The sequence below is a fragment of the Sardina pilchardus genome, chromosome 21, assembly GCF_963854185.1.
Source record: "Sardina pilchardus chromosome 21, fSarPil1.1, whole genome shotgun sequence".
Classification (NCBI taxonomy): Eukaryota; Metazoa; Chordata; class Actinopteri; order Clupeiformes; family Clupeidae; genus Sardina; species Sardina pilchardus.
The window spans coordinates 9,416,934-9,429,433 of NC_085014.1; the positions used below are offsets into that span (position 1 = coordinate 9,416,934).

The 12,500-nt window shown below is 46.7% G+C and overlaps 1 protein-coding gene across 1 annotated transcript in view; it reads left to right on the plus strand.

Moving 5' to 3' along the window:
* Nucleotides 1–3,883: 3,883 nt before the first annotated feature.
* Nucleotides 3,884–12,500, plus strand: part of cplx2b (complexin 2b) — a 28,168-nt gene continuing 19,551 nt past the window's right edge. The window contains exon 1 of the mRNA XM_062524453.1: nucleotides 3,884–3,984. The gene's annotated coding sequence lies outside the window, so the exon portion shown is untranslated. The remainder of the gene's footprint in view (nucleotides 3,985–12,500) is intronic.

The window sequence follows — 12,500 nt, forward strand, 5'->3', positions numbered from 1 at the left end:
ACAGCCTATAAATGTACAAATGTACACGCTAAAGCTGTAGGGGAAGCTCTGCAGAGAAATATGCAAGCATAAAATGAGCGAAAACGAAAACCGAAACCGAAACCAGAGATGAAATGGCCAATCCTGCCTAGTTTCTCTTTAATGTTTTATGTGTGAACCCAAAAGGGCCAGGAGATACTGTAATGCTTTTTAAATGAGTGGAGCCGATAAGCTCTCTCAGGTGATCAGATGATAAGACTTGATTTGAGTTCTAATTTATAAACATTTGGACTGCAACTCTTATATGATAATTATAGAAAAAGGCTGTATGTAACATGCAATATCAGAGCTTCGTTGAGATGTATTTATTAAGTATTTATTGATATTGTGTACTGTAGCAATACACATAGTTTTACTTTTACTGGATAGTATAATGTCAGTAGCTAGCAGTTACATTATGTTTGCAAGAGAAGTAAGGCAGAATCTTCCAAATACCATTCATACAGCATGTTTTGTGTAGCTGTTTACACAGGCATTGTAGGGATAGCAGTTTGAAATTGCATATCGAGGGCCAGCCCTGGGCCTCATGAATAAAGCTTTATTGCCCTTTTATTGAAGGCGAAGCAGGAAGAGAGGAGGAGGGGTGAGGGGAGGTGGGGTGAGGGTGGGGTGGGGCGAGGGTGAGGCGGTTGTTTCAGCTACCAGCTGCTGCCCGCGGTAGTTCACAATCTAGCATCCTGGGAGGGAACGAGTAATCAGTAAACACACAGGGCCAAGACAATAATATCCTGCCCTGCTCCCATATTCAGCTGGCCCCGTGTCCCTGAGCCTGCGCTGGGGTGATACCATAGACCAGACCAGACGCAGGGCGAGGAGGAGACGTAATTCAGTCTCTCAGGTGATGATAACCGCAACGATTGTGTTCAAAAATGAAACACAGTCCCCTGAATGAAATGAAACAAAATGAAGGCCATTGATCAAACTAGTTTGGGGACAGCAAGGTCCTATGGAAAAGGAGGAGCCGCAAGCAGGCGTGTACGGGAAATCAAATAAATACAAATATAAACAAAGCTATAAATAAATGTGTTTACGGACAAAAGCATGCCGAGTTATGAGATGAGTTGTCTAAATGTGTCCAAATATGTTTATCATGACGTGACGCGACAATGAGTGGTCAATGTGATGCTGACACGCCTGACACATTTGGACATTTTTGGGCTATTTTCCTCTCTCAGCAAGATCAAAGTTACAGAGAAGATTTGATGAGCCAAGCACACACAAGTGTACACACAAGTGCAAACACACACACACACACACACACACACACACACACACACACACACGCACACACCACACACACCACACACACACACACACACACACACACACACACACACACACACACACACACACACACACACACACACACACACACACACACACACACACACAGAAAGGCCTTTGGCAACTTCACAGTTTCTCAAAACTTTAGAAGAAACAACTGTCTTGCGATGTGAACGTGAGTGTGAAGATGCTTCAGAATAGGGCTGGATGTTAGAGCACGGCCCAAGTGCTGGGACTAATGAGGAACCAAGCTGTGGTCAGTGGAGCACTGGAGACACTAATCTGTCCGAATAACACACACACACACACACACACACACACACACACACACACACACACACACACACACACACACACACACACACACACACACACACACACACACACACACACACACACACACACACACACTTCCTCTTAGGACAATGAAATGCACCATGGCGTAATTCAATTGCATCAAGCCATGATGGGATGACTTGGATTCCATCTTCTTGGCATGACAGAATTCTCCTTTCTTTAGCGCCTGTCTGCTCAAGAGATGCGAGGACGTAGTGTCGGAGAAAAAAACAACCATCTATCAAGAGGGCATTCTGCACAGCAAGTGAGGTTGAAAAAATAACCAAAATAATAATAACGAAACAGTAAAAAAAAAAAAAGACCTGCCTTCTTACACCACCTTTGCTTACATTTTCAGACATTTATCTCCAATGGTAAGATCATTATATTATATATCCCAGATCACAATTGCACTGCCACACTTTGACATCATCATTATATAGACACTGATGGAAGTCACCCAATCTACTTTTGGCTTGTTGGAGCTCATATATTCATGTTCTCCGCTCGCTACCAGGACATGAGTTCATTCAACATAAACATTGATTCATATCTGATTGAGCCATATTGGAAAATCTAAAAAAAATGTGACCCCATTGCGTCCTTGAAATGGATCTGTGCCGGGGAGATGACGGCCGTGCTGTCCATATTTATAGATTTTTCTTGATAGCGCCGCAGTGCTGGCTGCCTATCTGACATGGGATAGGATTGCAGTTTGTCACACACTACCTCACCCAACCCCCTTTCCCCAAAGCTCGGCGATATCATCTGTGTAGCCTCTCTCATATGCCATCTCTCTCTCTCTCTCCATCCCTCTCTCTCTCTCTCTCTCTCTCTCTCTTTCTCTCTCCATCCCTCTCTCTCTGTATCCCCTTTCTCCATTATGAGAAGGCAGACATATGATACTCTCACACTTTCAGGGCCATTGTGGTTTCTCTCTCTCTCTCTTTCTCTCTCTCTCTCTCCCTCCCTCTCTCTCTCTCGGTGGCAGGGCTTGCTATTGTTTGTTAATTTCTCGTCTCGTCTTGGATGTCAGCGTTGGCGGTGCGACTGAAGCACAAACAGAGAGCACCTGCGCCCATGCAGGGTATTTGCTCTTTTCTCCCTAATGGATCAGGCTGATGACAGATCCGCGGCTGGTGCGGTGGCGGGGGGACCTGGATGACTGCAGGGCACAGACTTGTCACTGCGCTTTTGTCTGACCGGTGGGGCGGGCAGCCCGGGCGCTGATTGATTTCTTTCCATATCTGGTCCCCACGTCCACAGCCGACCTTGGGAGGAGCACAGGCGCATGATCCATCTCTAACATGCGGCCTACAGTATCTTCATGCTGTAGTGTAGACTGAACAGGGAGGGCCTGATGAGTTACAGTCATAAAAGTGGACTAAAACAATACATACAGCATGTCAACAGCTGTCAGTCGGAGCAGTAGCTCTCTCTCTCTCTCCCCTTCCCTCTATATTGTAGGTTTTTAAGGTGGTTTTGATCCATGGAATGGTCAATAAGTCTCCTTCTCTCTCTCTATCTCTCTCTCTCTCTCTCTCTCCTCTTCACTACCTCTGTAACATACACAGCTCAGCTTCCATTTGTTTGAGCTGATACAAAAGACCACAGAAGACCAAGACCAAGAAGATGACTATAACCAATCAAATCTTCTAAAGTATGGCATGTCATAGGCCATTTGTTGCCAAATAAATTCGAATGTCTTCTTATGGTACTGCAGTTAGGGGCCTACTGCAAGTTATATCCTTAAAAACCCAGTTAAAGCACTGCAGTAGGGCATGCACCTTATGTGTTGACGTTGTTGCGGTGTCTTTTACCTTTTTTCTTTCTTTCTTTCTTTTGTTCTTTCTTTTATAACAAATTAATCACAATAATGCATCAGCATCAGCCTGTAGGGCCCTACACAATCACACCGTTGGTGACAGTTATATTCATCTTACATGAAAGCTCCTCTCAGCATACACACACCTGTACAACTGTAATAAGCTCCGACTCGAGCAGACTGAAAAGAAACCATCATCTCGGAGTCCACAGATCTATGAATCGCGCTGGAATGATTCCCCGCAGACCCCCCTCGGCGTGACAGCCTGACAGGACACATCTCTTGGTGAAATACATGACCACTGCGCGTCAACATCGCGATATTTATGGAGCCTTTCATTGCAAAAGGCTTGGATAGAGTGTGAACAGAAAGGGAGGCGGTTGCCAGCTAGCCGGAGGGGAGGAGGGACCAGCGATACGAGCGCCGTGGATCAGAAGCCGAGAAATCACACCAGGAAAGACCAGCGAAGCCACCGCTCTGCACTCGCCGAGAACCTGGAGGTTTGTACATTTTCTACCATCGCGTTTTGTTATTGGCGACCACATCTATCAAGTTCTTGCGCTTTCTTTTCTCCGTCGATATCTGCACGCTTTCAATATTTGTCACAATGGTGCAAACTCGGAGATGGAGAGGGCTGGGCATGAGGCGTGAACGGTTGTTTCAGCACCATGTTGTGAGGAAAGGACAAGTGTTTGAGGGGAGGCAGGTAAACATGTTTTTGCCCATCTGTTGTTTCGAGTCTGTGTAAATGAGAGGAAGACTCATTGTTTGTAGCGTAGCGCCTCTCCGATGCTGAGGACATGCCGGCTCATTCTTGAATGAAAGTATTAGATGGCATGTTTTTCTTGAATGCACTGCACACACTGGTGAATTACACAGTGGTGTAAACCTAATTGCAGGTCGATCCTACCCCTGTAGTCCATAAGCTCTCCGGGGCGTGCGTGGTAGTTTTGAAAAGAAGATGCAATCCAGTTTTAACGCGCCATTTTATTTAAATAATTTATCAGCTGCTGCGTCTAAATTCATGCGTGGCGCTCGCGATGAGACAGTGCGATCCGAGCGTGCGTGCGTGCGCGCGTGTGGAGGGTCCGCTGGGGTGTGGGTGCGCTAAAGGACAGAAACAGAGGAGGAGCGGGGCTACTGCAAAACAGCTCGCTTCTAGCTTGTTGCATAAGGCAACTCATCGACTTTACTTTTTCCTGACTGTGTTTTCCCTCTCAAAGCGATGTCCACGCTATACAGCACACGCATACAGGTGTATTCATAGGTTGTTGTCAGTTGAAATTATTAGTCGTATTATTATTGCCAGTTTGTGCGTCACTGCACAATCTCTGAAGGCCAGTCGAAACACGGCTGAAAGTCTGTCTTACAAATTAGCACTGTTAAAAAAATGTTTCGGCACACTCTGTGGAGCGGAACTCAAGAGCATCAGCAAGTCAATGAAAGTTTAATTAAAATGAAGAATTAAAAACCAGTGTGCTGATCATGTCATTACAGCACTGGTCCTTCTGCGCAGTTGTTCAGATGCATCGTTGCGCTTCCAGGGAAACGCTTGCTGGTATAGTCATGTATCTGAGTCTGTTCATCTCTGGCTCAAAGCAGTCCTGCGCTTAACTTTTTCACCACTTCATTTGAACTGCCAACATGAGAACGTGAGCCCTGGTCTATGGGTGCTGGCTCTCTTCCTGCAGTGAATGAGTGAATTTGTGCTGCTTGGATGAACCTTGTGCCCTTTAAGAGCTGAAACTGAGATCAGTTTGGCTGGGGTCAGTCTCTCTCCTCATCGTTATTAACACAACATGGATAACTGACCCCACACCAGCTGTGTTCGTTACACCATCTGCATTGTGAACTGTGATCACCTGACTGACCCCTTGGTTTTGGGGAAAGTGCTGAGTTATCCATCACACTGAATAAGATTCAGCTACCAGCTGACTAAAATGTCTTTGTATTCTGGGCAATTCTGTGTATAATTCTGAGAATATGACAAGTTGGAAAATAATATTATTTTTCCTACTCAATTTTGTTGGCATATGACCTTTGATATGATATGAGTTTGAAATGCATAGCTGAGGCAAACAGTTCTCTGTCTATAGCATAACTGAATGCAGGTGTATCCATGAAATGTATGAAGATTCTGCCGTTTAGGACAACATCAAAAGTCACGACACACCTTATATGCTTATTGAATTAGTAGGCATACACATTATTTGTCAATGGGTGAAGTTTTTTGTTTGTTTTGACTGGTTCGGTATGTAAATATGAATGTATTTAGATTTAATCAGCATACACATCCTCAGGCAAAGGATGACTCAGAGTTGTGTGCTAACAGAGTCGCTAACAGAGTGTTATGTGGTGATATTAACACCACTCATAAAAGCAAGGTGTTACTACTGTAAGCCACACAGTGAAAAACCTGCAAGGTTTGAAGACATCTTGAAGAAATCATTTGTGTTATACATATGTAGATAAAGGCCAATTACAGTATATACATAATTTTCTACATCGAAAAGATGTGAGAACTATGTATTTAAAACATTTTATTCGTAGGATATGCAAATGTTTCCTTGTTGTCTTAGCAACATTGCCTTCCGTCTTCTCTTTTATGCATGTGCTTGTGCAACACGAGGCCAATCACTGATTTATGACTGTGTGTGAGGACATTACTGGGTTGCTTGCTGTGCAACTTTACGGTGGTGATGAGTGGAGAACAGAGTACACACACCTCACACACAATCCCCCAGTCATCGCAGAACGTTTCCTATTTTTACATTCTGTGATAGCTCTGATCAATTGCTTTCCACGCCACGAGAAGCTCAAACGACGCCACGTTCCCTTTGGCTGTGATGGTGACGGTGGTGGAGCGAGTGTGTGTTCCGTTTGGTGGGACTGCATCTGAGGAGAGCCGCGGACAGGCAGGACGACAAAGAGACGCACGCATGCTTTATTTATCTGCCATCATGCTGGCATAATTATATGAGTGTCACCTCTATCTTGCACAAACACACACACACACACACACACACACTCTCTCTCTCTCTCTCTATCTCTCTATCTCTCTCTCTATCTCTCTCAAAAGGACACACAGATATATACACATACACATCTAAACAAGAACAGTGAAGATGTTCAAAACACTATTCATCGTTTCACAATTTAGAGAGTAGATTGTGTGTATACAGTATATGTGTGTGTATGTGTGTGTGTGTGTGTGTGGGGGGGGGGGGGGGGTCCTGTCATTTCTGTCTCAATTGGCGTCTTGTCAGTCATTTCAAAGTGTGACAGGTGCACGGCAGCAGGTTTTTTCAAACCCGCCTGCGATCATCAGCAAAGTAGACAGTATAGCCCCTGTCACCGCCAGACGCTTCTTTATCCAGCGAGGGAGAAAGAGAGAGAGAGAGAGAGAGGGAGCAAGCTAGAGACAGAGAGAGAGAGAGGGAGCAAGAGAGAGAGAGAGAGAGAGAAAGAGAAAGAAATCTAGTGAGTGATAAATTATTTATATCAACATAAAAATAACCTCTATCAAGACGTGTGATGGGGATTTTTGTCTGTGTAGTCTGACTCGTTTGAAGGCAACACAATCATGTGCAGGTCCGTGCGTGTGCCTCAGGTTTTTGTCCGTGTGGCTGAGAGAACGGATGGAGTCTATGAAGGCTGCGACACCGTGTGAAGATGAAGGAAACAGGAGCCGTAACGAGGCGAGATTTCTCCCGCTGCTCATGACCAACGCATTTGCCGTGAAACTAATCTGAAAATGGAGAACCTTTAGCTCTCTGGCCTGTGCGTGTTCAATCAAGGCCTCCGGCCACGAGCTGCTCCAAAGCGAGGCTCCACGGTGGCCTCCGCCACAGACCCAAATCAGAGGAGGCATCTGGAGGAAGACGGCACGTCGCCACATTGTCCAGCTGTGGTCATGCTAGCAGATAGTAATTGGATAGACCTTCGAAATCTAGCCGAATGTTACAGCAATAAGATGCAGAGGACTAGAGAGAGTCTCCAAGCATGTTAATGGTAGCCTTATCTGTTCTTCGCAGACTTCTGTGTGTGTGTGTGTGTGTGTGTGTGATTGTGTATGTGTATGTGTGTGTACATGTATCAGTACAGTGACTAGCTCATGGGCACACACACATACACACACACACACGCACACACATGTAGAAGCACACCCTTGAAACACATTAAAGAGAGGAAGACTCTCATGCGTTTGCCCCCGGGCAAGTTGCATAACTAAAGTGCGTGGGCTCGTGCAGGCCACTCGATACGTGGCTCTCGCGGAAGCGAAGCGAAGCGAAGAAAAGCGAAGCGGCCTCCTTGTCGGAGATCTCCTCTGTCGCCTCCTCGCGCTCCGCACTGCAAGGTGTCGCTGATGTGGATACCCCGTTGTGACACAACAATTAGCTTCAGGAGTGCGTGGGTGAGAAAGGCGGGGAGGGGGGGATGGGCTCTCCTGACCTTCTTAGTAAGTGTGACCCCCTTTGCCCACTGCTCTGTTTTGACAGCCGCTATGCAGGAGGTTAATAGGACCTGGGGGAGTCCTGTCCACCAATCCCCTGTCCCCATGTACACCCCCCCCCCATCTGTAATCCCCACTCACCTGGTGGTCTGCTGGTGGTAGGTGGCAGCTCACAGGCCTGTATGGGTCAGTGGTTGCTGATGAGCCGGCTCCAGAAATGCCAGCGGGAGGCGCATCAGGTGGCCGCTCCACCATCAACACAAACCCTTTGGACTCGGCTCGGCTCGACTGGACTCCGCCGGCACGGCGGTCTCTTTTGAAACGGTCGTCGTCTGGGGGCGGCAGAGTGGGCCCGGGCCCTTAGAAGTGCCACTGAGTGGGTCTGCCTGTGCCTTGGGAGTAAACAGAAAAAGAGAAAGTGAGAGAAAAAGAGAAGAAAAAGAGAGTGAGAGAAAAGAGAGAGTACCATATACACAACCCACCACACTCAGCCCAAAACAATGCTTTGGCAATTCTGTAGAACTTTATGGTCATGCCAGTAAAGCTTTTTTTGAAATTTGAAGTAGAGCAAGTTAGATATGAGAGAGAGAAAGGGCACAGAAAGAAAGAGAGGGGGAGTGAGAGAGAGGGCATAGAGAGAGAAAGAGAGGGGGAGTGTGAGAGAGAGAGAGGGCATATAGAGAGAAAGAGAGGGGGAGTGAGAGAGAGAATCTGGCAGTAGTGTGCTGAAGTGTCCAGCTGTAGGGGAGTTGGAGGCCGAGGTGGAGGTGGAGATGGAGGAGATGAGATGAGTTGCTGAGGGAGCAGCGGAGGCCCTGAGCTGTTGGATGGAGGATGGAGGACGGAGGCCTCTGCTGAGGCCCTGAGCAGTTGGATGGAGGACGGAGGACGGAGGACGGAGGCCTCCTCGGAGACTGAGGGGGTTCTGTGGCCCCGTGCCAACCAGCAGGAGAGTTTGGAGGAGGACAGAACTGTGGCCGCGCTGAGCTGAGCGCTGCTGTACTGTTACTGTACGGTGCAGTACTGTTACTGTAGGGTGCTGTGCTGTACTGTGCTGTGCTGTGCTGTGCTGTGCTGTACTGTGTGAGTGGTGCTGTACTGTACGATGCTGTGCTGTGGGGATAAGCTCCCCAGGATCCTCTTCATGGGAGCGGGAGGTGGAGGCTTGGACAGCGAGGGAGAAGTGAAGGCCATCTTCCTCTCTATATCTCTCTCTCTCTCCAACTCCTCTCTCTCTCTTTCTCCATCTCTCTCTCTCCAACTCCTCTCTCTCTATCTCCCTATCTCTATATCTCTCTCCATCTCCATCTCTCTCTCTCCATCTCCCTCTCTCTATATCTCCCTCTCTATATATCTCCCTCCCCCTCTCCATCTCTCTCTCTCTCTCTCCATTTTTCCTTTGCCTGAATCTGTCTGTTTCTTTCAGCACACTGTCTCAGTCTTCTTATATCACTATCTTCCTCCTCACTCTCTTCCTCCTCACTCTTTCTCTTTCACTCTCCTTCTCCTCACTCTTTCTCTTTCTCTTTCTCTCTGGTTCTCCTTTCCCTATCTTTATTCCCCACTGCCCATGTCTATATCTCCTTAGTTACTGCTATCTTTCTTTCTTGTTTTTTCTCTCACTCTATCTCTCTCTACTCTGCCTTTTCTTTCGGTTAACACCGTCTTTATTTCAGTGTATATCTCTCACAATGCTCATTTCTCTCACAATGATTATTCTTTTTCATTTCTTTCTTTCCCATTTTCTCTCTCTCTCTCTGTTATCATTGCCTTTTTGTACATTTCTGTCTTTTCCTTGCCGCAGTGTTTTGTTGACTTCCTTTTTGTTATTTTTACATAAGATGCGGTTGTCTGGGTAACAACTCCTCCACTCCACCTGTTGTCATAATGCCTCTTAATTGGCCGGCGCAGGAGCAGGAGATGTGGAGAGGAGAGGCGCGGAGCGGAGCGGAGAACGACTTGGACGGCAGAGAAGCGCGCGACTGACTGCGCACGGATTATGGCGTGGGTGTCGCTATGCGTTTTGGGCCAAACTGCAAACATCGCAAAAGCCTCCGAGTTTTGTGCCGAAAGGCTTAAGAGCTGCCTCGGAAAACGGAGAGAATGGAGGCCTATAGCGGCGGACGGATTTGCTATATCAAACTCCTCACTAATCTCCTTTACCAAGAATGGTGTTAAGATTTACCAAACCGCAGCTAAAAAAAATTGCTGACTGAATTCTTTCCCCCCCGTCTTTTCAGCAACAAGCTGCTGTATAAAATTAACTCATTTTCTATATTATAACTTAAACATGCCATGGGCTATTTCCTGTCCAGAACCTTATTTTCCCTCCATTTCTTTCACGTTCCTCTCTCTCTCTCTCTCTCTCGCGCGCTTCTACGGACGGCACCAACAGCGCTGCCCGTCGTGCGGGAAACGGCGCAGGGCTTGCATGCCCAGCCAGGCGCGTAACGAGCCAGATAGAGGCGAGAGGACAGACCCAGACCTAATTAATGACCCAGCATGCTCGGCTGCCGACGAGAAATATGGCCGGCTTCGCGGCGACGGCGTCACGCACCCCGAGCCACTTCCTGTCGCAACGGCTGGAAATTGAGTTACGGTCGCTGGCTGCGTACGGCCCCCACAAGGCCTCCTATCACGGGCCGTCGCGGGCAGATCTCCACTGTTTCTCTAGATTAGCAGTGACGGAGGTCAGTCAGCATCGCCTCTGACTTCCATGATTTCGTAAGCCTGTGGTGACTACTACAGTGCTACAGGTGACTGCTGAATTGTGGTGAGCTGAATACTGAAAAAACAAGGCCTTTTTGAACATACCATGGAATAGCACAGCACAGTTTGATAATAATAAATCACATTTCGTAACACCAAACATAACTTCTCACAGTTAAAAGCAGGAGAAGAATGGTCTTTGTTTTGGTCCGTTTGTATTTATATTTTGGGGGGGGGGTGTGTGTTTGTTTTGTGTTTGCGGAGGCCTTGATGAGACCACAGATCTGTCCAGTGTCTGGACTGGCCACCAGCCATGTGCTGAATCCCCTCCTGGACGCCGCTGCGCTGTCAGATTCGCTTTGGGAAGTGAGGGGGTCTGCACACAGCCTAACCTAATTACCCTTCATACCATGCCCTCCAGGATCTCAGTAACCTCCTCAGAAACACCCAAACACACACACACAAACAGACACACACACTCATACACACTCACACGCACACACACACACACACACACATGCATACACACCTACACACAAACACACACACACACACACACAAACACACACACACACACACACACACACACACACACACACACACACAAAGAGACACACACCCACACACACATATACACACTCACACACATGTTTTTATCTGAAACTTACAAACCACACAGACACATAGTAGTTCAGCCTTCCTGAAAACAATGAAGTATAACACAAACACACACAAACACCAACCACAGACATCCATTTACCACCAATTGTGTGTTAGCACGCAGATCTTTGCCTCTGGCTACGTTAATGAGGTTTCATTAGCACATTATGTCCAGACCTAGTCTGCTGGAGCTGCTAGCAGGTCAGGCTGGCAACACACACAAAGGCATTCTGATCTAAGTGCACCTGTTCACCTCCAAGACACAATGGTCACTATGGTCACTGTAATACCACAGGCAGTGCCTCTAGGCTCAATATCAGAGCCTTTATTATTCAAGGAAATGTTCTACATTCAAGACTATTCATACAAATACATTAATCTCAAATTGCTCAGTTGATGACTAATGGCCTTTAATAGAGGACAATTGTGCAGGTGATGTCAAAACATGGATAAGATAAACATGCTTCAGTGGAGATTAGCAAAGGGTAAACATGGGCAAACATGTATTTTCAGACACAGCAGGTCAGTGTTGAAACAGATGGAGAGTCCGATTGAGAGAGTCGGTACTGTAACAGATGGGTCCCTATGTATAACTGTACTTTAGAGTACAGTATTTTCCCGTGTATTAACCGCATTGTGTATAAGCCGCACACAATCTTTTATGCAAGTTAAAAGAGGCAAAGCCATATGCTTGACTTTACTGTAACTGCCCCCCGTGTATTAACCTCAAAGCTGAAGAAATATCTAAATGCTAAATCATGCTAAATCAATGTGTAAACCACGGCTAACAGCTGAGAAATTACGGTATGCACGTTTGCGGCTCAGCGGATAACTACAAAAATATGTAGGATCACTTAGTACTAGAAGTTATTCAACAATTGTTTATTTGCATTTGAGTCTTTTATGGAAGTTCAAATGATGCATTAGGAATACAGTTCAAGACCATCTTATGGTAACAGGGTATAATGTAGCATGGCTTTACCCTCCCCCCCTTCCTCCTCCTCCTCCCAGATAGAGTTGATTAACTCATGTTCAAATGGCCTGGAGCGGTGCACACAGTAGCTTGGAGATGCACATTTCCACGGCGCTCTAGATTCTGTGCTTCAGCAGGGCTCCACTCGTGTCGTCGGTTATGTCACGGAGGCCTTCGAAAAAAGCATCGGCTGGGAAAATGTCAGCCATCAGAAAGTTGCT